This window comes from Bos indicus x Bos taurus, chromosome X (assembly GCF_003369695.1).
Source record: "Bos indicus x Bos taurus breed Angus x Brahman F1 hybrid chromosome X, Bos_hybrid_MaternalHap_v2.0, whole genome shotgun sequence".
Taxonomy (NCBI): Eukaryota; Metazoa; Chordata; class Mammalia; order Artiodactyla; family Bovidae; genus Bos; species Bos indicus x Bos taurus.
The window spans coordinates 91,362,168-91,387,433 of record NC_040105.1 but is presented as its reverse complement, the minus strand read 5'-3'; the positions used below and the strand labels follow the sequence as shown (position 1 = coordinate 91,387,433).

Genomic DNA, 25,266 nt, shown 5'->3' with positions numbered 1-25,266 from the left:
GGGAAAGGAGACTAAGACCAACCTCCTAATTTTGCTGCTTATCTATTCTGGTCCTCAATTCAATGTGCAAAATAAGGTCACAGACGAGATGGAGATGAAGGAGGAGTCATGGATCATACATAACAAACATATCTTGCATGGATAAACATATCTTGCAGTTGCTCTGCATTTAACCAATAATCTCACAGTTATAGGATGTGCTCATCTCAAAAAAACCATAGAGCATTCCTATCAGAGCACCTGGGAATTCACCTGCTTTCTGAAAGTCCTGCTTCTCAAATTTTTCTAGAGTTCTTTTAGAGTTACAATTTACTTTTAATGATCAATTTCATTGCTTGATAATAAAATTTTCATTTTTCCATCCTAAATGTCTTGAAGATGGCCACCTCTGATATTTATAAGTTTCTTAAGTATACAAATTTTACCTGATCAGATATCTATTAGACAATGTGATGGGGAAAGCAGGTGAAATGCAACATGATCTTTTATTTTCCTTTCCAGACTGAACAGTTCCTGCAGAAATCTTGCTATATATACAGATATTTCATATGAGTACATTTCTCTGTAATGATTTTTAAGACAGGCCCAGAGGCTTACCCAATTCTAACAGGCTTTTAAAAAAATCTTTATCATTTTCATTGATGATTAAAGGACTCATAAAATTTTAAAACTATAGAATAAAGTACTAATAAGAGCTGATATTGACTAATCAATTACTAAGGTACTATGTCAACTATTATACACCTGTAGGACTCCTATTATCATTACCATTTTACAGAAGAGGACATTGAAGCTTATCCTTCCTGAGGTTAGGAAGGATATTATTGCATTCTTCCTGAGGTCACATGGCTAGTAAGTGATAGAGCTAGAACTTTGACCCAAGCAGTCTGTACTAAGCTGGCTCAACCACAGCTCCACAATGTTAAGTAGTAAAGTATATGATGAACATCTCTCAGCCTGGGGTAGGGGTTAGGCTGCCTCAAGGGTCAGTCAAGGATGTTTCTTGTGAATATTATTGACGATTAAAAATAAACAGTGTTTTTGTAGTTTGACAGGGCTCTCCTGATGCCAGCTATTTCAAGATGGCTGTGAAAAATGGCCAGTTTCTGAATTCAACATAAAAGCCCTTAGAGAAAAGGGTCCTGAGAACAGATTAAAAAACCTAACAGTATGCCAGTGCCCTGGTTCCCTGCTAGACCTAGAGTGGTTCTCCATTTGCTTTTCAGGTAAAACTGTCATTATACTGATCAAATCTCCAGAACTAATTAATCCAGGAGAGCCCAAAGGAGAACAGGATTAAAGGAGATGAGATCTAGCTACAGTCCAAGACTTCCTGCCTGTTCAATGTGAAGGAGACTAAACAGAGCAGGGCTGCTGCTTCAATGGCATATAAGTTGGCTCACTCCTGTTTTTTTCTCTCCCTCCCTCTGATCCATCACACCCTGGATGGCCTTTCCAAAGATAAGAGGATTTCATTTCCCACCATTAAGCCAGGAAATACTCTCAGGCATTTAACTCCTCAACAACTTATTTGAAGTGATTTTACTGAAAGCAGCAGCTGACTGGGCCCCTTAAGGCTCAGCTTTGTGTGAAACACACACAGCAGGCCAGGTTCTGCTTCTAGCCATTCACAGAGCTCTCTCTACAGCTCTCTGACATCTCCAGGCTGGTAGAGGAGAGCTGTCAGACCTCCAGGCCTTTTAGAGGGGATTATTTTCAAAAACTTTTTTCATCTAACCCTGCTCTAACTAGAGTTCCAAAGTGAACTGTTGGACAGCATCAAAGAAGAAACTTTCTAGACTGGCTGAGAGTCTATCATCTGAGTTAGAGATTTTCTTTTTAAAAAAGAATCAGAACTCCATGCTGGTTCAGAGGTTAAGACTCTGCACTTCAAATGCAGGGGATATGGGTTCAATCCCTGGGCAAGGAAGCTCCACATGATGTGGCTCCAGAAAAAAAAAAATCAATGATTGTCTTAATTAGTCTTGTATAGGCTACCCACTCCAGTATTCTTGGGCTTCCCTGGTGGCTCAGATGATAAAGAATCCACCTGCAATGTGGGAGCCCTGGGTTCGATCCCTGGGTTGGGAAGATCCCCTGGAGGAGGGCATGGCAACCCAGTCCAGTATTCTTGCCTGGAGAATCGCTATGGACAGAGGAGCCTGGCAGGCTACAGTCCACAGGCTCACAAAGTGTTGGACATGACTGAGTAACTAAGCACAACACAGTACACACACACTCACACACCCACAGAGAGAGAGAGAGATCATTATATGAAAACAGAGAAGAATGAGGAAAAGAAACCTTAGGTATACAGAAACTGAAATAAATTGTGAAAGGTGGATACTGCTTCCCTGGCAGCACTCTGAAGTGTTAGATGATTATTTTCTCACACCCCAAGAATCCCAGGACTAGAAATCACCCTTGCTCCTCATTGTTATTTCTACTGCTCTTTACTCTTGTAAATCTCTCTTTGGCTTATGTCATCTGACTATACCAACCACTCTTCCTCCTTTCTGTAGCTGTCAACAATTTTTTTACTTATCAGATCTTGGCATCATCTCCTGCAACCCAAGCCTTGCTATCTTGTCATCTTTCTTTATTTAATATCTTTGTTTGTTTTTTAAAATTTTTACAATGTTGTGTTGGTTTCTGCCATAAAACACGAGTCAGCCATAATTATAAATATATTCCTCCCTCTTGAGCCTCCCTCCCCTCCCTGCAGGCCACCCCTCCAGGTCATCATAGAGCACCAGAAAGGGTTCCCTTTGTTATACAGCAACTTCTTTCTTAGTGATATATCAACATTCATATAGATGGTTCATCCAACAGCTTCTAATAGTTCATTGACTTCCGAATTCTCACTGGCTTGGCCTACACCCCACCAATCCCTAAGATTCTTGAATCTGTTTCACCTTCCATTTCACTAACTCCAGTATTCTACTATCTGTCCAAAACGACTTCTCTTTCTGCTTTTCATATTCAAGTTCACGGAGTTCTTCACTTTCTCCTAATCCATCAGCTAGTTTTTCTTTACCTCACTTTTTATACTGCTTCAGTCCCTCAGTCCATCTTTTCTATAATTCTCGTCAATATCATAAACTCTCTTGCCATTCTCACATTTCATTGCATCCATCTGGCAAAACTTTAATCAAGGATGAACACTATTGTCCACTTTAATCAGGTCTCTATCATAGTGACCCATAAGTGCTAGGCAAAGTCACACATGAGGAAGACCTAGAAAATACTGTGTTCAAGACCTCCAGCCCAATACCACCTGTAACCCTAAGATGTATCTTTGGTTCAATTCCATTTCCCACTCTCTAAAGAGTGCTTTGAATTGTCCTATTATCTTCAAAGCTCCATCCCTTGATTCCATCCTCTTTCTTCTGTCTTAGCAAATTACAGGGAAAAATTAAACCATTAGACATAACTGCTCTATTCTTCTTGATTATAAACAAAGGCTGGCCTACACTTGTATGTGTTCTTTCACCATTAAGGGAAAGCTCTACCACTCACTAGCTGTATGAACTTTATCAAATCACATAGCTTTTCTGTGCTTTTTGTTTTCTATAAAAATTTTGACAATAGCAATAATTGATTATTAATTAATAGGTTTGAAAAGTTAATGAGTTAATATGTGTAAAGTGTTTGGAATACTGTGTGGCACATGGTAAGCCCTATTTAACAATTTGCTATTTTGAGTGTTACTATTATCCTTCCTTCTAAAATAAAGGCAGTAGCATTCCTTCTAGAAATGATAAATTCCTCCAACTCTTCTTAATATCCCATCTTTTCTATTTATACTAGGAATCTCTCATCATTCAACAAACATTTGTTAACTGTCCACTATGTGCCAAACACTTTTCCTAGGCTTTGAGTAGACAGGCAGCTGTGAACTTGTAGAATTCGAAGTCTATCAGTGGTAGAGCAGAATCAGAAAGTCATATGAGATGGGAGAGGTAGCTGGACTATAACATAGAAAGACTTATATGATTAATGTTTGCTAAAATCTCAATGACGGCCATTGTGTCTCAAGATTATGGACAAAGCCATAAATTGAAATTTGTATAAGACTTGATAGCAGATATTAGTGAACTAGTCAAATGGGTTAACTTCTTCAGAAGGTGCTATGGAATATTGGGATCCACCTCAAAATCAAGTTGTCTAATATAACTCACTTAATGATTAAAAGAGGCTAACTCAAGAACCCACCTGTGGACTTCTCAAACCCATCTACTGCCACTGATCCCTGTTAGTTGTGACTTACATAGTGGCCTCTCAATGATCTATTCTGCATCGTCATAGTTTATACCATCTCCTTGCTTTGGGATTTTCCTGCTTGCCTCACATAGTGTGGAAAGCATTTTATGGAGTAACGGACAAGAGAACTGGCTCCACCATTTATTAAACACACAACTTTTGTGTGTCTGTTTCCTCATCTATAAGGTCAGGATAACAATAGCAGCTATGGCATAGCACTGTTGTGAGGCTTCAATGGTATAGTACATGTAAAGTTCTTAGAACAGTATTTAAAAGTGAAAGTGAAATCACTCAGTCATGTCCGACTCTTTGCGACCCCATGGACAGTAGCCTACCAGGCTCCATGGTCCATGGGATTTTCCAGGCAAGAATACTGGAGTGGGCTGCTATTTCCTCGTCCAGGGGATCTTCCCAACCAAGGGATCGAACCCAGGTCTCCTGCATTGCAGACAGACGCTTTACCATCTGAGCTACTAGGGAAGGACAGAACAGTGTTTGGTCAGTAGTAAATGATTAAATACCTTGGCCACCTCATGCGAAGAGCTGACTCACTGGAAAAGACTGTGATGCTGGGAGGGATTGGGGGCAGGAGGAGAAGGAGACGACAGAGGATGAGATGACTGGATGGCATCACCGACTCAAAGGACATGAGTTTGGGTGAACTCCAGGAGTTGGTGATGGACAGGGAGGCCTGGTGTGCTGCAATTCATGGGGTCACAAAGAGTGGACACGACTGAGCGACTGAACTGAACTGAACTGAAATGGTTAAAGGGTAAGCTCTGGAGACAAGTTGGCCTGAGTATTATTCCCAGCTCTACATCTTACTAGCCATGTGCTCTCAGGCAAGCTAATTTACCTAAGTTTCTACTGGGGCTTCCCTGGTAGCTCAGTGGTAGAGTCCACCTACCAATGCAAGAGATGCACATTCAATCCCTGGGTTGGGAAGATCCCTTGGAGAAGGAAATGACAACCCACTCCAGTATTCTTGACTGGGAAATCCCATGGACAGAGGAGCCTGACGGGCTACAGTCCATGGGGTTACAAAGAGTTGATTCAAATACAACTTAGCGACTAAACCACACACCACCACAAGCCTCTATTATTTCATTTGTAAAATAGGGATAATATCAGAACCTGCCTTACAAGTTGCTGTGAAGATAAAATGAAATATAGTGCAGGGAAAGTGCTTAGCACATAGTAGTTACTCTTGTTATTATGATTAAAGTCTCAAACTTTGTATTTAAAAAGCCAGATTTCCTGTGACCCCTTTCCACATAAAACGGCATTGTTTGCTGCCATATATTTCCTTTTTCACCTCTTGGCCGCATTCCCAAATCCTAATTATCTTTCCAAGGCAAATGTTCCTACCCAGAATCTCACAGTCTACCTAACATTATATGCACCTTCTGTCACACAAAACCAAGACCTCAGACAGGAGCAAACACATTTCAGCTGTCACTTGTTCTATCTTTATCCCATTTATTTTCACAGGTGATTACCACATTTTGGAATTCATCTGCAAGTCAGAGTAGTTCCTTGGCAGCAAGACGGAGCAGGCCTGAGACAGTGCTGGAAGCTGACCATGGAAAACTCATCACACTAAAGATGACAAAGGAGATACAGTCAAGCACACAATGCCTGGAGTCCAAAGCAAAATCACATCAATCACTAGAAGGGCCTGTGTTTGGGACTGATGGATAGGGGATGCTCGGTAGCAAGGGTTCTAGGGACAAGGAAACGAGGGAGAGTGAGGGAGCAGTAGTCTGGAATGAAGAAATATTAAAATGACTTCATCTCTTCCTCAGTGACTTGAGGCAAATCCATGATGATCTTAGAATTTTTTTATTTTTATTTTCCCTTTATAAGGGAATTAAAATCCTCTCTACAAGGTATGTCCCCCTATGCCATGTAACTAGAAACTTTCACAGTCATAGATTCAATTCTTTAGGTTGAATGGGTATCCCTAAGATAACCTTTAGACATGTTTGTATTCCTGGGAACGATATATATGATTCCATTAGTATGAACTAGATGAGCAACTATTCTGTCACCTCGTTGTTGTTCAGCCATTCAGTCATGTCCAACTTTTTGTGACCCCATGGACTGCAGCATGCAAGGCTTCTCTGTCCTTCACCATCTCCCAGAGCTTGCTCAAACTCATGTCCCCTCAATCAGTGATGCCATCCAACCATCTCATCCTCGGTCCTCCCCTTCTCCTCCTGCCTTCAGTCTTTCCCAGCATCAGGGTCTTTTCTAATGTCAGCACTTCCCATCTGGTGGCCATAGTATTGGAGCTTTGACTTCAGCATCGGTCCTTCCAATGAATATTCAGGGTTGATTTCCTTTAAGATTGACTGGTTTGATCTCCTTGCTGTCCAAGGGACTCTCAAGAGCCTTCTCCAATACCACAGTTCAAAAGCATCAATTCTTCAACGTTCAGACTTCTTTTTTTTTTTTTAATTTCAGCCTTTAACATCTTTTCTACTAAAAATCAAGCTGTCAAGACAGGAAAATATTATTGGTTTTATTATGACAAAACAAGTGAGAATTTTTAATTCACAGAGGATGAAAACACAAGACACTGATCTCACTGTACATACAATATTACAATAAGCTGTTAGCCATGGACTATTAAAACATTTAAGACTTCACATACACACATGTGTACTTTGAAACAAGAAACACAGGACAATTTTAATCTTTGATATGTTGTAACTACCAAGAGAAAGAACATCACTGATTTGCATCTAATTGTTTTCCTGGCATACAATCACTGCACAGACCAGGCCTAGGGCATACTATATATTGTTATGAACATCTTTAGGCAAATATAAACATTCTCATTTGGGGGATTTTTCTCCCTGCCCAAGATAATCTGCTTTCCCATTGCTGTCAAATAGCTTAGTTTGCTATCAATTTAATAAGATCACAACAAACAATGCTTTTACTACAAAACTCAGGTGAGAGGTTTTTAGACAGGTCATACAAAAAATATTTGTTCCCAAGAAAACAAATCTGTAAATTGTAAATGTAATCCTAAGAAAAAGAGTCTTGGTTACAAACCATTCACTTTCAAATACTGATAAAGAAACAGAGTGGAGGGCGTGGGGGTGGGGATGGCACTGGTATGGTAGAGAGCAGAAAAGGTGTTGAAATGAGGGAGACATATTTGCCACAGGATATATCAGATTCACTTGATTTTTTTAAAATGAGGTATTATAAAAATGTGCCAGTAAATGCAAAAAGAAAACAAAATTAAAAACCAAAATGCACAATTTCCAACATAAAAAATCTCTAAACCTCTTACAGTTTTCTTTATTCGGATTAGACATTTCATTTATAGCACTTAATCTAGAAAAATACATTTTAAAAAATCTTCAGCAGACCATGCTCTCTGTAATAAAACCTTCCAAACCTTGTTTTATTATACAAACTGATCTACATTACTAATGTAAAAAAGAAATTCTCAGATTTAGCAACGTCATTTTCGATCTGACCTCCATGTAATTTATATATAGGTTTCCACTATTCATACTGCAGAGCTTGAATTCTGTAATACATTTTTCTAATGTATTTTGTACATATTAAATAATCTAAAAGTTTCCTCTTGTAGTTCATTTATCATTTAGCAAGTCTATTCAGCATTTTTCCAGTACCATTTGCATTACAGTGATTGCTGTAAATGTAATTAAAATCTAAAAGTGCACACAGTTAACTTCCTCAAATAACGGCCTATTTCTGGAGGAAACCTAATATTCATGGAGAAGAATTACCAGTATCGTGATTAGAAACAAGAGGTTAGAATGTACTCTGAGACTATACAACACAATTATATACATAAGCTAAAAGACAGTTTTCAGCCTGAACTTGCATCAAAGAAAGTTCATTTCTCCACAGGGTCATACCAAGAACTCAATATGGCACTAGAGAGAATTAGGATTGCTAGCTACAAGTCGGAGAAGGCAATGGCACCCCACTCCAGTACTATTGCCTGGAAAATCCCATGGACAGGGGAGCCTGGTGGGCTGCAGTCCATGGGGTCGCTACGAGTCGGACACGACTGAGCGACTTCACTTTCACTTTTCACTTTCATGCATTGGAGAAAGAAATGGCAACCCACTCCACTGTTCTTGCCTGGAGAATATCAGGGACGGGGGAGGCTGGTGGGCTTCCGTCTATGGGGTCGCACAGAGTCAGACACGACTGAAGTGACTTAGCAGCAGCAGCTACAAGTCAGTGTAGTATAGACAGCACCCAAATACCCTGAACTGGCTTATGCTAAATTCAACTCTAGTATATCACAGCGTTTTAAGTACTATTAGTGTGCTGCTGTGTTACACAGTGAAGACAGCCAGCCTTCATCAAGGGATGCTGTCTGGGTTGTAATGGGTCCTAGCACTCAGACTGCCACTGCATGCAGAAATCCTGGAAAAGATATACACAGGTTTCGAAACAGACATACTTCACTTTGTTTTAAATGCCCAGGAGCATTTTAAAAATAACTGATTGTAAGTGTTGTTCTATCAAGTAATGAATCTATCAAATCGTGAAAAGAAATTCTTCGTTATCCAGTTTGAGGGGAAAAAAAAAAAATGTATTCCTACCAAATTACCCAGTGTATATGACTGGTTGGAATTGCAAGTTTTGATTTTTTTTACTGAAAGTCAGAGTGTGAAATGCAAACATTCAGGATAAAATTAATTCAAAAGCACCCACAGGTTTATGAACTTGCAACAAAGCAGCAAATAACACACATCTGGACCCTTCCATTCCCTTCTGATCCCTCAGAAAAGTCCAAAAGAAAAGAGTCACTGCTTGGTCCAAACATAAAATACTTCTGGTATGAGGATCTGGAATCTGATGAAATCCAGCTTCTATTTCACAGGTTGTCTTCAGTAAGTGTCAGTATCCAAAGACGGAATTTTTCTTGAGAAGAATTAATTCTATGATTTGATTCTGGTAGATGGTGTGGACCACTATGTTACCAGTCTCCTTCTCTGGCTTGAGCAGAGTGGGACCAAAAACAATCACTATTCTCTGATAGGTCATTCGGTTTTTCCCTCCATTTTCTATAACTCGTTGAGATGTCTGAACAGAATCTGCATTGTGTCCTGATTTGACTTTGGCAACTGTTTGATCAGGTCCTTCACAGCAGAGACACGCTGTCACGGTTCTTGTTTAATTGCATTAACAAAATCATTAAAATGATTAAGTGTAAAGAGAGGTTCTGGTAATTCTCGAAAAAACATTTTGAGGGCTCCAGTGATGACATGAATATCTTCCCATTTACTATCCTTCAAGTCCAATTTCTCATCATGCTTGACTGCAAACCTCAGCTTCTGGATCACTGCTAGGTTGCCACTAACTCTGTAAATCCCATCAACATCCAGCCCATATTGCTCAACATGTTCAATATGTATAATTTCACAAATTTTGGCAATGTGCTATTCTCCCTCTGACACAGATACGCAAGACTGGCTCCAAATACCTGATCTTTAATATAACCTTTTTCACGAACAGCTTGCAAAGTAGGGCATTGTGTAAGAAACTTCTTTAAGTTTTTCTTGTTTTTCTTCTGTTCTGAAGAATCTATAATAGATACTTTCACAGAATGCAATTTCTTTGGTTCCTTCTGGTCCTTTTCTTTATCATGCTTTTCAATTCCTGGTGAATCTGGTATCTCCTGTTTGATTGCTTCATTGGGTTCTACTGTCTGATTAGTAATAGTACTACTGAGAAGATTAAACCAATCATTTGTAACAGTGTCACTGTCAGACTGAATCAGCAATTCTGTTCCTTGATGGGTTTTCAGCTCAAATACATTCTTTTAGCTGGATTTATCTTTTGAAGCCATCTCGATGGTCACTCCCTTAAGGTCCGCTATAACTCTGCTTTGGACTGATTACTCTCAAACCAACTTGTGCTACTTCCTTGTATTTTGGTGAAGAGAAAAGATGAACCCTGCAAAATGGCCCAAGAAGACAACCAGTCTTTTGAACCTTTTTCCCATTTTCAGTAATTTTTGTTACATTTAATAATCCATCTCTCTCTCTCAATGACAAGTGTTAAGAGAAATATGGATTATTAAATGTAATGTTCAGTCTTCTTTATGGTCCAAATTCTCACATCCATACATGACTACTGGAAAAACCATAGCTTTCACTTATATGGACCTTTGTCAGCAAAGTGAGGAGTCCTAAAGGAATTGGACCCAGAGCTGAAAAGTTTTAGTTGGGAGTTTAGTTTTCAGTTCAGTTCATTTCAGTCACTCAGTTGTGTCTGACTCTTTGTGACCCCATGGACTGCAGCACACCAAGCCTCCCTGTTCACCACCAACTCCTGGAGCCTGCTCAAACTCATGTCAGTTTTGCCATCCAACCATCTTATCCTCTGTCACCCCCCTCTCCTCCCACCTTCAATCTCTCCCAGCATCAGGATCTTTTCAAATGAGTCAGTTCTTCACATCAGGTGGCCAAAGTATTGGAGTTTCCACTTCAGCATCAGTCCTTTCAATGAATGTTCAGGACTGATTTCCTTTAGGATGGACTGGTTGGACATCCTTGCTGTCTAAGGGACTCTCAAGAGTCTTCTCCAACACGATAGTTCAAATGCATTAATTCTTCAGCACTCAGCTTTCTTTATAGTCCAACTCTCACATCCATACATGACCACTGGAAAAACTGTAGCTTTGACTAGACGGACCTTTGGTGGCAAAGTAACGTCTCTGCTTTTTAATATCCTGTCCTTTTTTTCCAAGGAGCAAGTGTCTTTTAATTTCATGGCTGCAGCCACCATCTGAAGTGATTTTGGAGCCCCCCCAAAAGTGAAGTCTGTCACTGTTTCCATTGTTTCCCCATCTATTTGCCATGAAGTGATGGGACCAGATGTCATGATCTTAGTTTTCTCAATGTTGAGTTTTAAGCCAACTTTTTCACTCTCCTCTTTTACTTTCATTAAGAGGCTCTTTAGTTCTTCTTTGCTTTCTGCCATAAGTGTGGTGTCATCTGCATATCTGAGATTACTTATATTTCTCCTGGAAATCTTTATTCCAGCCTGTGCTTCATCTAGTCCAGCACTTCTCATGATGTACTCTGCATATAAGTTACGTAAACAGAGTGACAATATACATCCTTGATGTACTCCTTTTCCTATTTGGAACCAGTCTGTTGTTCCATGTCCAGTTCTGACTGTTGCTTCCTGACCTGTATACAGGTTTCTCAAGAGGCAGGTCAGGTGGTCTGATATTCCCATCTCTTTCAGAATTTTCCACAGTTTATTGTGATCCACACAGTCAAAGGCTTTGGCATAGGCAATAAATCAGAAATAGATGTTTTTCTGGAATTCTCTTGCTTTTTTGATGACCCAACGAATGTTGGCAATTTGATCTCTGGTTCCTCTGCCTTTTCTAAATCCAGCTTGACCATCTGGAAGTTCATAGTTCATGTACTGTTGAAGCCTGGCTTGCAGAATTTTGAGCATTACTTTGCTAGTGTATGAGATGAGTGCAATTGTGCAGCAGTTTGAGTATTCTTTCACATTGCCTTTCTTTGTGTTTGGAATGAAAACTGATCTTTTCCCGTTCTGTGGCCACTGCTGAGTTTTCCAAATTTGCTGGTATATTGAGTACAGCACTTTCACAGCATCATCTTTTAGGATTTGAAATAGCTCAACTGGAATTCCATCACCTCCACTAGCTTTGTTCGTAGTGATGCTTCCTAAGGCCCGCTTGACTTTGCATCCCAGGATTTCTGGCTCCAGGTGAGTGATTATTTGTGTCGTGAAGATGTGGATTGGTTTTAGGAAAGGTCAAAACAAGAAGGCAGGCTCAACTTGTAGAACTTCTATGAGGGCTTAGAACATGCAAAGTAAACATAAAGGAAGAATAAGAGCCAGGAGTGAATGGACCATTGGATACAGAGCACTAGAGGTCCATTGACTTCCTAATCTCCCCATTCAGTGGACATGTATTACTTATTCTCTTACTTGACTTCATCATGGAAATGACTTGGTTGACCTCTTCTCTCATTCACAAAACTCTTTTCCCTGGAGAGTTACCTTTGACCTCTCCTTCTCCTTTATCTTCTCTATCAAAATAAACATGATGTTCTATTGAGTCTCTCTCAGAACTATTTTTTTCAAATCTCTCCCCTCCATTCCATTGCTTCTTTCACTGTCTTAATGTCATCCCTCATCACTTAGCACCAGAACACTACCATAATCCCTTCTTAACTACTACTTCTGCAAAACTCCTATCCCATGTCTACACTAACACCAGAGTATCTGAAGTCTTAAATCTAACCAAGTCTTTCCACTGCTGAAAATCCTTCTAGTACCCAAATGTCTTGGCCTTTGTCAATCGCTGAATACAAATAAGCCCACATTAATATACTCTTACCAAAGTCACAATAGCTCTCAACTTCTACCTGTTTGAATGTAGAAAGTTCAGCCTTTTACAGAATATTTCTAGAACCCCCGGGGTGCCTATAGGTGTCCATAAATCCTTCCTAGTCATCTCTTATTGATGCAGATGTCTGAGCCAGGATTCTGCAACCTGAGATCTATAAGGGCCTAGGAAAAAGCACTTCAACCTGAAGTCTGTGCTGGCTGAAGTCACTATCACCTAGGGGCTCTGACCCTTAGAAACTCCTATGTGAGCTATGTGGCATATTATTTGAACACCCACTAGTAGAATGTGGCTACTACCACAGTTTCTGTCAAGCTAATTCCAAACATACACAGGTCAATAATAAAAGATGTCAGAAATAGGGGACCACTGCTGTTCATCCCATAGTTTTCAGTCTATGACAGGGCAAGTGACTACCCAGCCTTCCAAGCAGATATGACTACCTTCTGAGAGACTTTCACTGCAAACACCCACCCCAGAGGATCATCAGCCAGGCATTCCTTCTACCCTGTGAGACCAAATATGAGTGAGAAAACCCTCGGGCCAAATTCCCTTCCTCCCACCTCACAGAGAAGCTCATCTCAGGAATATCTCTTCCCACTCTGCTCATCTTCTAGGATGTGCATATTGTCCTGAGAACTGGTAAAAGTGCCAGAAGAATAGGGATGCTTTGGCTAAGAATTCACTCAGGATATCTATATACCAGAATGACATCCACAGTGGCTCAGTGGTAAAGAATCTGTCTGCCAGTGTAGGAGATGCAGGAGACATGGGTTTGATCCCTGGGTCGGGAAGATCCCCTGGAGAAGAAAATGGCAACCCACTCCAGTATTCTTGTCTGGTAAATTCCAATGGCAGAGGATCCCCATGGGCTACAGCTCATGGGGTCACAAAAAGTAAGACATGACTTAGCAACAGTATGCACGCATCTATATACCACATGCAGCTAGCCAAAGATGGAAACAAATTTAAGAACACCTACATACAACATAATATTTGCCATACACTGCTTTAAGCATTTTAGTACCATGTAAGATAGAATATAGTGATAGAGAAGAGTGGAAAAGATAGAGGAGAGATAAAATAGAGAAGAGTGAAAAAGTTGTCTTAAAACTTAACATTCAGGGTGGCAGTCCTAAGATGGCAGAGGAATAGGATGGGGAGACCACTTTTTCCCTACAAATTCATCGAAAGATCATTTGAACGCTGAACAATTACTACAAAACAACTTCTGAACACTGGTTCATGACACCAGGCACCCAAAAAGGCAGCCCATTGTCTTCAAAAGGAGGTAGGACAAAATATAAAAGATAAAAAGAGAGGCAAAAGAGTAAGGGATGGAGACCCATCCCAGCGAGGGAGTTGTAAATGAGGAGAAGCTTCCAAACACCTGGAAACCCTCTCACCAGTGGGTCTGTGGGGAGCTCTGGAATCTCAGAGGGCAACATAACCGAGAGGAAAAAATAAATAAAACCCACAGATTACACGCCTAACCGCAACTATCAGTGGAGAAGTAGCCCAGACGCTTGTGTCGGCCAACAGCAAGCGGGGGCTGAACAGGGAGGTGCGGACTGCATTGCTTAGGGTAAGAACCAGGCCTGAATGCCCTGAGGGCAATCTGAAGGAGCTAACGTGAGATAGCAACCCAAACTGTGGGATAGCCAGAGAGAGGAAAAAAAAAAAAGAGGAAAGAGACAGAGAGTGAGAACTTTCCCACAAGAAGTTCTAACCTAAGGCACTGCAGGGCTGCTCACAGAACAAAGGACTGAGCGAATACCAGAGGAGAGCTAGCCAGCTGAAGACCGGCCCATTCCCCGCCAGAGGCAGGGAGGCAGGTGGGCAACAGCCAGAGCTGGAAGGCGAGGGGCAAACTTGGCCCCGGAGATGGCATCCTTTACCAAACTTCGAGCAGGCTCCCAGTTGCTAACCAAGTCTTCCTGGGATCCTGAACGGTTGACATCCACCAGCAGGGTCACAGCCAGAGATCATCTCCCCAGAAGAGACACACAGCACACCTGAGACGGCACTCCCACTGCACACCCAGGAAACCGAGTGGCTGGGACAGTGGAGGTGATAAGATGCACTGTCCCACCTGGGGAGAGTGCACTACTCACCAAGCACCTGGTCACCTGAACTCCTCGGACCTGGGAAGGGTACAAAACACAGGCCCAAAAGAGTCTGTGCCTTTGTGGAGTACCCGAGAACCTGAACCTGAATGGCTTAGACCTGGGAAGTGCATGCAACCCAGGGATGGCCTTAGACAGTTTCCCTGCAGAGCAACCTGGAACCTCAGCAGTGCAGACCAGGAAAGCACACACACCATGAACAGGAGCAAACCCAGTGTGGCCCAGACGTGGAAAGCACTCTGCACATGCCAGTGATATTTGTTTGCAGTGTTCCTCCCTCCCAGCAGCACAATTAAACAAGAGAGCCTAAATAAATGACCACCTTTGCACCCTTGTGTCAGGGAAGAAGTTAGATACTGAACAGACTTGCAAACAGAGGAAGCCAAAATAAACAAAGAAGACAGAACCGCTTTGGAAGTGACAGGTGTAACAGATTAAAACCCTGTAGTTAGCATTGGCTACACTGGAAGGGACCTATAGACCTCGAGAAGAAGTATAAGCTGGAACAAGGAATTATCTGAAACTGAACTGACCCCACACTGGCCTCAGCAGCTCCAGGGAAATTCGTAGCTATATTATACTATTATCATTTCTTTTTTAAGTTCTTTATTACTCCTTTAATTTTCATTTTTAAAACCTTCTATTACATAGCAAAAAAAAAAACACATTGTTTTTAAAGCAAATTTCTTATATACATATTTATATAATTTTTGCGATTTTGTTTTGTTTTTTTAATATTGTATTTTTGAGAGTATAACGTCTACTGTAGATTTTTAATCTTTGCTTTTTGGTATTTGTTATCAATTCTGTATTTTTAAGAATCCAATCTTCAGTACCCCTTTTTACTTAGGAGTGTGATTACTGGCTTCACTGCTCTCTCCCATTTTGACTCTCCTTTTTCTTCCCCAGGTCACCTCTATCTCCTCCCTCCCCCTTCTCTTCTCTACTTAACTCTGTGAATGTCTTTGGGTGTTCTGGGCTGTGGAGAACACTTAGGGAACCGATCACAGGCTAGACTGGTCTCTCTCCTTTTGACTCATCCTCCTCTCCTCCTGGTCACTTCTATCTTCTTCCTCCTTCTCTTCTCTATAGAACTCTGTGAAACTCTCTAGATGTTCAAGACTGTGGAGAGCAAATAGGGAATTAATTACTGGCTAGACTGTTCTATCCCCTTTTGATTCCCTCTCTTCTCCTTCTGGTCACCTCTATCTCCATCCTCCCTCTTCTCTTCTCCATGTAACTCTGTGAATTTCTCTGGTTGTCCCCTACTGTGGAGAATCTTTTCACCATTAACCTAGATGTTTTATCATTGGTGCTGTATGGATGAAGAAGTCTTGAGGCTACTGTAAGAAAAAGACTGAAAGCCAGAGGCAGGAGGCCTAAATCCAAAACTTGAGAACACCAGAAAATTCCTGACTCCAGGGACCATTAATCGACAAGAGCTCATCCAAAAGCCTCCATACCTACACTGAAACCAAGCTCCACCCAAGAGCCAAAAAGTTTCAGAGCAAGACATACCAAGCTAATTCTCCAACAATGCAGGAACATAACCCCAAGCACAAAAATACAGGTAGCCAAAAGTCACACCAAACCCCTAGACACCTCAGAACTCACTACTGGACACTTCATTGTACTCCAGAGAGAAGATATCCAGCTCCACCCCCCCATAACACTGATGCAAGCTTTCCTAACCAGGAAACCTTGACAAGCCACTCGTCCAACCCCACCCACAAGGAGGAAACTCCACAATAAAGAGGAACCACAAACTTCTAGCATACAGAAAGACAACCCCAGACACAGCAACCTAAACAAGATGAAAAGGCAGAGAAATATTCAACAGGTAAAGGAACATGATAAAAGCCCACCAAACCAAACAAAAGAGGAAGAGATAGGGTGTCTACCTGAAAAATAATTCAGAATAATGATAGTAAAAATAATCCAAAATCTTGAAAACAAAATTGAGTTACAGATAAATAGTCTGGAGACAAGGATTGAGATGATGCAAGAAAAGTTTAACAAGGACCTAGAAGAAATAAAAAAGAGTAAATCAATAATGAATAATGCAGTAACTGAGATCAAAAGCACTCTGGAGGTAAACAACAGTAGAATAACAGAGGCAAAAGATAGGATAAGTGAGGGGGAAGATAGAATGGTAGAAATAAATAAAGCAGAGAGGAAAAAAGAAAAAAGAATGAAAAGAAATGAGGACAACCTCAGAGAATTCTGGGACAATGTGAAACGCCCCAACATTCAAATTGTAGGACTCCCAGAAGAAGAAGACAAAAAGAAAGGGCATGAGAAAATACTTCAGGAGATAATAGTTGAAAACTTCCCTAAAATCGGGAAGGAAATAGCCACCCAACTCCAAGAAACCCAGAGTCCCAAACAGGATAAACCCAAGGAAAAACACCCCAAGACACATATTTATCAAATTAATGAAGATCAAACACAAAGAACAAATATTAAAAGCAGCAAGGGAAAAGCAACAAATAACTCATAAGGGGATCCCCATAAGGATAACAGTTGATCTTTCAATAGAAACTCTTCAAGCCAGAAGGGAATGGCATGACATATTTAAAGTGATGAAAGAGAAAAACCTACAACCCAGATTACTGTATCCAGCAAGGATCTCATTCAAATATGAAGGAGAACTCAAAAGCATTACAGAAAAGCAAAATCTCAGAGAATTCACCACTCCCAAACCAACTCTTCAACAAATGCTACAGGATCTTCTCTAGACAGGAAACACAAAAAAGGTTTATAAACTCAAACCCAAAACAACAAAGTAAATGGCAATGGGACCATATTTATCAATAATTACCTTAAATGTCAATGGGTTGAATGCCCCAACCAAAAGACAAAGACTGGCTGAATGGATACAAAAACAAGACCCCTATATATGCTGCCTACAAGAGATCCACCTCAAACCTAGGGACACATACAGACTGAAAGTGAAGGGCTGAAAAAAATTATTTCATGCAAATGGAGCCCAAAAGAAAGCAGGAGTAGCAATACTCATATCAGATAAAATAGACTTTGAAATAAAGGCCAGGAAAAGAGACAAAAAAGGACACTACATAATGATCAAAGGATCAATCCAAGAAGAAGATATAACAATTATAAATATATATGCACCCAACATAGAAGCACCTCAATACATAAGGCAAATGCTAACAAGTATGAAAGGGAAAATTAACAGTAACACAATAATAGTGGGAGAATTTAATACCCCACTAACACCTATGGATAGATCAACTAAACAGAAAATTAGCAAGGAAACACAAACTTTAAATGATACAATTTACAGTTAGACCTAATTGATATCTATAGGACATTTCACCCTAAAACAATGAATTTCACTTTTTTTCTGAAGTGCACATGGAACCTTCTCCAGGATAGATCACATCTTGGGCCATAAAGGTAGCCTTGGTGAATTCAAAAACATTTAAATCATCTCAAGCATCTATTCTAATCACAATGTGATAAGATTAGATGTAAACTAAAGGAAAAAAAAAACTATTAAGAATACAAACATGAAGGCTAAACAACAAACATCTGAGTAACCAACAAATCATAGTAGAAATCAAAAAAGAAATCAAAATATGCATAGAAACAAATGAAAATGAAAATATAACAACCCAAAACCTATGGGATTCAGTAAAAGCAGTGCTAAGGGGAAGGTTCATAGCATACAAGCCTACCTCAACAAACAGGAGAGAAAGCAAAAAAATAACCTAACTCTACACCTAAAGCAACTAGAGAAAAGAAGAAATGAAGCACCCCATGGTTAGCAGAAGGAAAGAAATCTTAAAAATTAGAGCAGAAATAACTGCAAAAGAAACAAAGGAGACCATAGCCAAAATCAACAAAGCCAAAAACTGGTTTTTTGAAAAGATAAATAAAATAGACAAATCATTAGCCAGACTTATCAAGAAACAAAGGGAGAGGAATCAAATCAACAAAATTAGAAATAAAAATGGAGAAATCACAACAGACAACAGAGAAAAACAAAAGATCATAAGAGACTATGATCAGCAACTATATGCCAATAAAATGGACAACTTGGAACAAATGGACAAGTTCTTAGAAAAGTATAACTTTCCATAACTGAACCAGGAAGAAACAGAAAATCTTAAAAAACCCATCACAAGCACAGAAATCGAAACCTTAATCAGAAATCTTCCAACAAACAAAAGCCCAGGACCTGATGGCTTCACAGGTGAATTCTACCAAAAATTTAGAGAAGAGCTAACACCTTTCCTACTCAAACTCTTCCAGAAAATTGCAGAGGAAGGTAAACTTCCAAACTCATTCTATGAGGCCACCAACACGCTAATACCAAAACCAGACAAACATGCCACAAAAAAAGAAAACTATAGGCCAAAATCACTGATGAACATAGACGAAAAATTCTTAACAAAATTATAGCAAACAGAATCCAACAACATATTAAAAAGATCATACATCATGACCAAGTGGGCTTTATCCCAGGGATGCAAGGATTCTTCAATGTTCACAAATCAATCAATGTGATACTCCACATTAACAAATTGAAAGATAAAAACCATATGATTATCTCAATAGATGCAGAGAAAGCCTTTGACAGAATTCAACATCCATTTATGATAAAAAAAAAAAAAAAACCCTCCAGAAAGCAGGCATAGAAGGAACATAACTCAACATAATACAAGCCATTTATGATAAACCCACAGCAAATATTATGCTCAATGGTGAAAAATTGAAAGCATTTCCCCTAAAGTCAGGAACAAGACATGGATGCCCACTCTCACCACTACTATTCAACATAGTTTTGGAAGTTTTAGCCACAGCTATCAGAGAATAAAAAGAAATAAAAGGAATTCAGATTTTAAAAGAAGAAGTAAAACTCTGTTTGCAGATGACATGATCCTCTACATAGAAAACCCTAAAGACTCCACCAGAAAATTACTAGAGCTAATCAATGAATACAGTAAAGTTGCAGGATATAAAATTAACACACATAAATCCCTTACATTCCTATACATTAACAATGAGAAAACAGAAAGAGAAATTAAGGAAACAATTTCATTCACCACTGCAACAGAAAGAATAAAATACTTAGAAATAAATCTACCTAAAGAAGTAAAAGACCTATATATGTGAAAGTGAAAGTGAAATCGCTCAGTTGTGTTTGACTCTTTGTCAACCCCATGCACCAGGCTCCTCCATCCATGGGATCTCCAGGAAAGAGTACCGGAGTGGGTTGCTATTTTAAAACACTGATGAAAGAAATCAAAGATGACACAAATAGATGGAGAAATATATCATGTTCATGGATTGGAAGAATCAATATAGTGAAAATGAGTATACTACCCAAAGCAATACATAGATTCAGTGTAATCCCTATCAAGCTACCAACGGTATTTTTCAGAGAACTAGAACAAACAATTTCACAATTTGTATGGAAATACAAAAAACCTTGAATAGCTAAAGCAATCTTGAGAAAGAAGAATGGAACTGAAGGAATCAACTTGCCTGACTTCAGGCTATACTACAAAGCTACAGTCATCAAGTCAGTATAGTACTGGCACAAAGAAACATAGTCAATGGAACAAAATAGGAAGCACAGGGATAAATCCACGCACCTATGGACACGTTATCTTTGACAAAGGAGGCAAGAATATACAATGGAGAAAAGACAATGTCTTTAACAAGTGATGCTGGGAAAACTGGTCAACCTCTTGTAAAAGAATGAAACTAGAACACTTTCTAACACCATACACAAAAATAAACTCAAAATGAATTAAAGATCTAAATGTAAGACCAGAAACTATAAAACTCCTAGAGGAAAACATAGGCAAAACACTCTCTGACGTAAATCATAGCAGGATCCTCTAAGATCCACCTCCCAGAGTAATGGAAATAAAACCAAAAATAAATAAACAAGACCTAATTAAACTTAAAAGCTTTTGCACAACGAAGGAAACTATAAGCAAGGTGAAAAGACAGCCTTCAGAATGGGAGAGAATAATAGGAAATGAAGCAACTGACAAAGAATTAATCTCAAAAATATACAAGCACCTCCTGCAGCTACATTTCAGAAAAACAAGCGACCCAATCAAAATGGGCCAAAGAACTAAATAGACATTTCTACAAAGAAAACATACAGATGGCTAACAAACACATGAAAAGATGCTCAACACCACTCATTATCAGAGAAATGCAAATCAAACCCACAATGAGGTGTCATCTCCTGCCGGTCAGAATGGCTGCTATCAAAAAGTCTACGAACAATAAAAGCTGGAGAGGGTGCAGAGAAAAAGGAAGCTTCTTACACTGTTGGTGGGAGTGCAAACTAGTACAGTCACTATGGAGAACAATGTGGAGATTCCTTTAAAAACTGGAAATAGAACTGCCATATGACCCAGCAATCCCACTGCTAGGCATACACACCAAGGAAACCATAACCGAAAGAGACACATTTACCCCAATGTTCATTGTAGCACTGTTTACAATAGCCAGGACATGGAAGCAACCTCGATGTCCATCGGCAGACGAATGGATAAGAAAGCTGTGGTACACAATGGAATATTACTCAGCTGTTAAATAGAATGCATTTAAATCAGTTCTAATGAGGTGGATAAAACTGGATCCTATTATACAGAGTGAAGTAAGTCAGAAAGAAAAACACCAATACAGTATATTAATGCATATATATGGAATTTAGAAAGATGGTAACTATGACCCTATATGCGAGACAGCGAAAGAGACACAGATGTGAAGAACAGACTTTTGGACTCTGTGGGAGAAGACGAGGGTGGGATGATTTGAGAGAATAGCATTGAAACATATATATTATCATATGTGAAATAGATTGCCAGTCCAGGTTCGATGCATGAGACAGGGTTCTCAGGGCTGGTGAACTGGGATGACCCTGAGGGATGGGATGGGGAGGGGGGTGGGAGGGAGGTTAAGGATGGGGAACACATGTACACCCATGGCTGATTCATGTGAATGTATGGCAAAAACCACTACAATATTGTAAAGTAATTGGCCTCCAATTAAAATAAATTTTAAAAAATATAAAAACAAACAACATTCAGAAAATGAAGATCATGGCATCCAGTGCCATCCCTTCATGGCAAATAGATGAGGAAACAGTGGAAACAGTGACAAACTTTATTTAAGGGGACTCCAAAATCACTGCAGATGGTGACTGCATCCATGAAATTAAAAGACGCTTGCTTCTTGGAAGAAAAGTTATGACCAACCTAGTCCGCATATTAAAAAGCAGAGACATTACTTTGCCAACAAAGGTATCTCTAGTCAAAGCTATGGATTTTCCAGTAGTCATGTATGAATGTGAGAGTTGGACTATAAAGAAAGCTGAGCACTGAAGAATTGTTGCTTTTGAACTGTGGTGTTGGAGAAGACTCTTGAGAGTCCCTTGGACAGCAAGGAGATCCAACCAGCCCATCCTAAAGGAAATCAGTCCTTAATGTTCATTTGAAGGACTGATACTGAAGCTGAAACTCCAATACTTTGGACACCTGATTGAAGAACTCACTGATTTGAACAACCTTGATGCTGGGAAAGATTGCAGGTTGGAGGAGAAGGTGGGAGAAGAGGATGAGATGGTTGGATGGCATCACCAACTCAATGGACATGAGTTTAAGCAGGCTCCAGGAGCTTGAGAGGGTAACATGCAGGAAGGCCAGGGGTCTCCAAACGGAGGAAATACGCTGCAAGTGTCAGACATTTTTATCTCTCTTAAGTGGCATGAGGAAACAAACTAGTGATATATTTTTTTTCCCCTTCTCTATACAAATTTAAAAGGAGGTTTCTCTTAAAATACTGTGTCGCCACAATGACACCTGGTTCCACCTGAAGTTAACTCAAACCTTGAGTTAACCAATACATTCTTCTTATGGAAATGTTTGTCTTAAGCTATGTTAATGTACTATGCATTTACCCCAGACTCTGTCTTCACATCGGTTCTGCCTAATGGCTCAGAACCTACTTGACAAACCATTATGTTATACTCAGATATTGTTCCCCTAATCTATGTAAATGAAACTATTTGTATGGTAATCTGCCCTTCTACAAGATTCAAGTCAATAATTTTATGGCCCGGGATGACTTATCTGGTGCCAAGATTATCCCAAAATACATCTTATGGATGAAGGGCCTGGTGCCATTCTGAGTTTTAAAACATTCCTTTCTTTCATTAACAAACTGCTAGTGACTATATAACATCCAGCTGAAGACTAGCAGGGGGGTACTCTTTCTGCTCCCTTCTGATGCCTATGTCAGAAGCTTTCTCTATCTCCTTTATACTTTAATAAAACTTTATTACACAAAAGCTCTGAGCAATCAAGCCTCGTCTCTGGCCCCGGATTGAATACTTCTCCTCCAGAGGCCAAGAATCCCAGCGTCTTTTCATGGTTCAGTAACAACCTTTCAAGCTGGTGATGGACAGGGAGGCCTGAAGTGCTGCAGTCCATGGGGTCACAAAGAGTTGGACACAACTGAGTGACTGAACTGAACTGAACTGAAGATACAATAAATATCATCCCCATTTTACAAATAAGAAAACTGAGAAACAGAGAAAGCAACTTGCTCAAGGTTATAGAGCTAACAAACTGTAGAACCAGGATTAAAACCCAGAGAGTCTGGTTCAAAGCTCTATGTACTGGGACTTCCCTGGTGGCCCAGTGGTTAAGAATCTGACTGCCAATGCAAGGCACATGAGTTCAATCCCTGGTCCAGGAAGATGCCATGTGTTGCAGAGCAACAAAGCCCACGCAACACAAGTACTAAAGCCCATGCTCCACAATGAGAGAAGCCACCACAATGAGAAGCATGCACACCGCAAAGAAGAGTAGACCCCGCTCACTGAAACTAGAGAAGGCTGGAGTGTGGCAACAAGGACACAGCCTAGCCAAAAACTAAAAAAAATAAATAAAAAAATAAAGTGGCCCTTAATTGCTGCCTAAAAACAAAAAATAAGAAATATAAAACAAAAAATAATAAATATAAAATAATAACAAAAAATACTCTGTATTAAACCACTCATCTTATTGGAGCTGTGCTCAATTACATTCAACTCTTTGTGACCCCATAGACTATAGCCCACCAGGCTACTCTGTCCATGGAATTTTCCAGGCAAGAATACTAGAGTGGGTAGCCATTTCTTTCTCCAGGGGATCTTCCCAACCCAGGGATCGAACCCATGACTCTTATGTCTCCTGCATTGGCAGGCGGATTCTTTACCACTAGCACCACCTGGGAAGTCCATAGCTCTGAGGAGCAGTGATAATTTTGCCTGTTAGGTATGTGTCCTCCTTCCCTTCCCCTCCCCTCACCACCCACCACCACCCCACCTCACTGATAGGCTATTCAAACCTTCCAGTTACACCATATCCATAGCGTTAAACAAGCCTGTCCCCAACATGTGTGTGGCATGGGGACAAGTGTACAAATGAAGGTTTATATACCATGTGTCCAAATAAGTTTAACAAACTGTTAAATAAAATACGTTTTATCTTCCTACCTTGATAAATATTCCTACATAACAACCTGGAAGTCTAGGTTTGAAGAATTCTTGAGCTCCTTAGAACTCTTCATAAACATTTGGCAACACAAGGAAATCTGGCCTACCTCCCTTCTCTTCCCACTCCTGTCTGCATAGTACACTATCCTGTCTGGTACATATGAGTGGAAACTCTAGGCTGAGCGTGAAAGATTCACTCACACATCCCACAATATCATTCTGGGGCCTAGATGTATACACACTAACAGTATAGTCTGCCTTTGGGAGAACAGACCCTAGAAAGAGACCTATGAAAGCTCTGGAAATCGATTCCAAGCCACTTGAGAGATTGAGAGAGAAAGAGGTTACAACAGTACCTGGTACACAGTAAGAGCAATAGAAATCATAGCTATGATTAATCCTCTCATAAAAAACACAGACATCATGTGTGCAAATAAGGCAGAGTCCCACCTCTAAAAAACAGCATAGCAACTACTGACTGCCCATGCACAGAATCCAACATATTTTGGTGAGAGGGAGTTTCTGAGCTGCAGAAACACAATCTTCTGTCCCAAACCTCCTCAGTTTCCATGAGTAAATTTAAACACATTTTTGGAAAAGTACAGAGAATCACATTGTAAACAAATTCTTAATATGTTGGTAAAGAAAATTAAATAAAAACATATCCTCAAGCTCTTTGTGATGAACCTGGCTATTCTTCAACACAAATGCAGAGGTTATTAGTTTTTTCTATCATATGAAGTTCAAAGAGTTGGAAAAAAGACATGCAATGTGTGAAAATTAAATAAGTGAAGTACAGTGTTGCCTAAACAACGTGAAGATAAAACTGAAAGTTGCTCTACTCAAAGTTAATTTCCCCCAGGTACCAGAAATTTCACCAAGTGAAACTCATTTCTTTGGGTATCTTATCCAAGAACCACACTCTGGAATGCAATTATGAG

At 39.9% G+C, this 25,266-nt stretch overlaps 1 protein-coding gene and 1 pseudogene across 1 annotated transcript in view; both read right to left on the bottom strand.

The window, feature by feature from the left end:
• Positions 1-25,266, bottom strand: part of IL1RAPL2 (interleukin 1 receptor accessory protein like 2) — a 1,456,614-nt gene that overhangs the window by 1,297,802 nt on the left and 133,546 nt on the right. The gene's annotated exons all lie outside the window — the stretch shown is intronic.
• The window catches only part of LOC113888109, a 100,015-nt pseudogene continuing 83,668 nt past the window's right edge, over positions 8,920-25,266 (bottom strand).